Below are 4227 nucleotides of genomic sequence, written 5' to 3'. Positions count from 1 at the left end.
CTAGCGATTAGAATCTCCAAAGCTACAGGGTGCATATATCACTTCTTCCCCTGGGCAGAGCTTGGAGGAGGATCAGGAGGAGAAGCCTGGGCTTCTTGGCCCTCTCCCAGGTATTCCACCAGTGAGAAGCCATTAGGGTTCCACATCCTTTTTTTAGACACTCAATATACAGAACTGGCTAGGTTACAGCTCTGATTTCCTTCATTCCAGAGAAAGTCTTCTAGTCACCTTGAGCACACCTGACAGGTTTTTACTAGGGTACCATAGTGTGAGCCCACTTCTCTCCTTACCTTCTGTGCCTTTGCCGGGTGACTGCATCCTCCCCTGTGACTGTGACCTCCACCTGTATCCCCCTGATTCCCAGTCATGGTTTCATCTTCCAACCCAACCTGGATATCCGAACCCTCCAACTGGCTCCCTCTCTACCACATCCAAACTCAGTGTGGGCTCCCCTACCCCCTCCCTGCTACTTCCCCACATGGTCACCCTATTGTCCATCCAGACTTTCCAGCCCAAACCCTGAAGCAGCCTTGGGTCTCGCTTACCTTTCTTCACTCCCAGGCCTCATCAATCCAAGTCCTGCATAACTTCTCCTAAATTTTTTTAAAACAATGTAACAGAACATTGATTTATTGCAAGGTAGGATACACAGTGACATGCCATCCTTCTGTCTATGTGAGCTTGGTTAGTGAGGAAAGCAACTGTTGAATGTTTGCCCTTGCTCCTTTATTTCTTCAAAATTCAATCCCGGTTTGCTTTTTCCATATAACACCTAGCTGCCAGACTGGGACAGAGCAGGGTCACCTCCATGAACTCCAAAGCTCCTTGGCCAGTGGCCCCAGGCTTCAGAGTCTCTGGGCCTCGGTCTGCAGTCCCACCATGCACCTCTTCTGGCCTCACTTTTATTTCCCTATAACACATTTTTTTTTTTTTTTTAAATCATCCTAGGCCCTTGCTGGCCTATGTTTCAGGAATGCTCTTACCAGCCTACCTCTACTCATCTAGAAAGATTCCTGCCAAAGCTCACCTTCTCCAGAAAGCTTCTCTGCCTACCCGCCCCCCCCATACTGGCCAGCACAGCACAGCGCCCCGGAGCTCACCACAGTGGGGTCTAGCTGTGTCTGTCTGGCCCCAGTAGGCAGTGAGGCTGTCTAGCTTTCAACTCCCACCCCTAATGCTAATGTGGTACCTGCACAAAAGGGAACCTCCCAGCAGCACATTTACATCCTCCTCTAAGGGGGTGGCTTCTCTAACACCTGATTCCCAGTGTCACTTCCATAGCGTCAGCCCCTCCTGACGTCAGTGCCCAGATCTGGGGCCCTTGATTTTTGAGAGTTCTTCCCATTAGCAGGTGCAAACTGAAAGGTTATTTTTGTTTGAAGAAGAGATAAGGAATCTGGAATCGGGGTGCCTGGATTTGAATCCTGACTCCCATCATATACGCTGTGTGACTTTGGACAAGTATTGATCTACCTCAGTTCCGTCTCCCATAAACAAGGAGGACCGTTGTGTCGAGCTCCTACGATTGTTCTGAGGGCTCAAGGAGTTTGTATATATGAACACAGTCTGGCCCATAGTGAGCACTGCATGAGAGTTAGCCAGTCCTGGGATTATTTCCAGAACACTGTCACTCAGATCACAGGTCGCCTTTCCTCTTGGCTGCTCTCACCTACTTCATCTCCTCAGAGGCACACGCGTGGCCTGGGGGCATAACCCTCTGTGCTCTGGCAAAGTCCCTATTTCCAATTAAGGCTTCATTCAGAGCTTCCAGGTGTACCTGAATTTTTGGAGGACACTATCCAACGGACTCTAGTCAGTCTCTGGGTTTAGGTGTTCCAGACCAGATAATTACCCAGGAACTCCAGACATTACAGAACTACCTATTACTGGTGTAATTTTGCAGTGCTCTCACATTTCCTATACTCTTGTGTGTCAAGTTCCAAAGGACACTAAAGCATTCAACATAGCCCAACACACGTAGAGTCAGGACAGAGACACAGCCCAAACTCTCTAGCCTTACCTTTCTGACTCTTTCTTCTGAACCTCCAGAGAATAAAGAGGATGCTGACAAATGAAGCAAGAAAGATAAGGTGGGAGGATTTAACTCCATACCTCTTGCCACTCTCATACCTTTGTGTGTTTGCTCAAAAAACCTGCCCATTGACAGGAAACTCTCACATGTTTGCTCAAGTCTCTTTGTTCATATAGTCTAGAGCTTTGACTATTGGTTCCCAAAGCCTGGGCTATAAGAGGAGCAAAAGGCACCCACAGGCACAGGATGGGCCCCTGCAGTGTACATATAAGAGCACCAGCCATTAGGAACCACCTTGCTGGCTCTGTAGCAGACCTACTACCCTGTCCATCCCAGGGACCCAAGAGTGTGAAGGACTCAGGGGAAGTGGAAAGCTCCACAGTTAAGACAGAGCCATACCTCATCATTCACACCCCCAAAGAGTGTGGGTACCAATATGAAAAGACCAAAAAGATTATATGAAGTAGATAGGCTACATGCAAATAACATTTAAAAGGCTTAAAAAGCAGCACTGTTCTTGGTTATAGTATTACTAACTATGGATTACACTACAGAAATTGCTTCTTTTCTTATCTGTAATCTAGGCTGCAGATTCTGTGAGGTTAGGAGACTGGATCTGTCACACCGTAAGAGGCACTCAATAAATAGTCCTTGGATGAGGAAATGTTAAGCTTTTATTTTATATGGCCACCATGTGTTAGGCACAGAGTACATTAAAATAATCCCCGGAAATAATATAGAATTGATTCAGAAATGGAACACCATAAAAATTTACTTAAAACTGTGTTAAGAGTTAAGACCCATAAGTGGCATGACTGAACACCACCCGGCAGAGAATCAGTTCTCGTAGAGTGTTAGCTATTATACATCTCTGGTGGGCATGTTTGAGCACCATACCTTGCACAGCGTAGAGTACATGGAAGGAGCTCAATAAAGTTTGCTGATAAATTATAACATCAATAAACTAAAATGTGAGGTGGGGGTAGAAGTGAAAGAATTTTCACATGCTATCCAAGTTAACCTACCAGCTCAAAATAGGATGTTATAACTATAAGACATTTTATGTAAGCCCCACAGTAACCACAAAGGAACCACCTATAGGAGATACACACAAGATTATGATAATGGTATCAAAACTTACTACCACAAAAAGTAATCAAATTAAAAAGACTGCCAAAGAGAAAGAAAGGGACAAAGGCATCATAAAACAATCCGAAAACAACGAACAAATTAACAAGTCTTTACCTATCAATAATTACTATAAATGTGAATTAAATTATCCAAAAGACAGAATGGTTGAATGGAAAGAAAAAAAAAAAAAACCCCAAAACACTAGATCTAATGATAAAGAGACTCCCTTTCACTTAAAGATCACACAGCCTAAAAGTGAAGGGTATGAAAAAAAAAAGATATTCCAAGTAAATAATAAATCAAAGAGCAGGGTAGTTTTACTTTTATTTAAAAAAAAAATACTTTGTGCTACAAATGGTCACAGGTGACAAGGAAGTTCATTATATAATGATAAAGGAATCAATTCATCAAGAAAGTATAATAATTGTAAATTTTATGCATCCAACATCAGAGCACTGAAATATATAAAGCAAATACTGAGAGAACTAAAGACATCAACAGGGGCGCCTGGGTGGCTCAGTTGGTTAAGAGTCTGCCTTTGGCTCAGGTCATGATCCCGAGTCCTGGGACCGAACCCTGCATCAGGCTCCCTGCTCAGCGGGAAGCCTGCTTCTCCCTCTCCCTCTGCTGCTCCGCCTGCTTGTGTTCTCTCTGTCAAATAAGTAAAATCTTTAAAAAAAAATAAAAAGACATCAACAGCAATACAATAATGGTAGGGAACTTAAATAACTTAAATAAATAACACAGTCTCAACCAGATCTAATCCCAGGCAGAGAATCTATAAGGACACAGTGGATTTCAACAACACTATAGACTAAATGGACTTAATAGACCTACAGAACATTCTATCCAACAGCAAAATACACATTCTTTTCAAGTAGAAGTGGAACAATCTTAAAGAGGGACATGTTAGACTATAAGACAAGTCTCAACAAATTCAAGAAGATAGAAATTATATCAAGTATTTTTTCTGACAATGGTATGAAACTAGAAATCAGTAACAAAATTCGCAAACACATGGAAATCCAACACACATTCTTTTAAAGATTTTACTTATTTGACAG

Source organism: Phoca vitulina, unplaced genomic scaffold, assembly GCF_004348235.1.
Source record: "Phoca vitulina isolate PV1807 unplaced genomic scaffold, GSC_HSeal_1.0 scaffold25, whole genome shotgun sequence".
Classification (NCBI taxonomy): Eukaryota; Metazoa; Chordata; class Mammalia; order Carnivora; family Phocidae; genus Phoca; species Phoca vitulina.
This window is presented reverse-complemented; position numbering follows the sequence as displayed.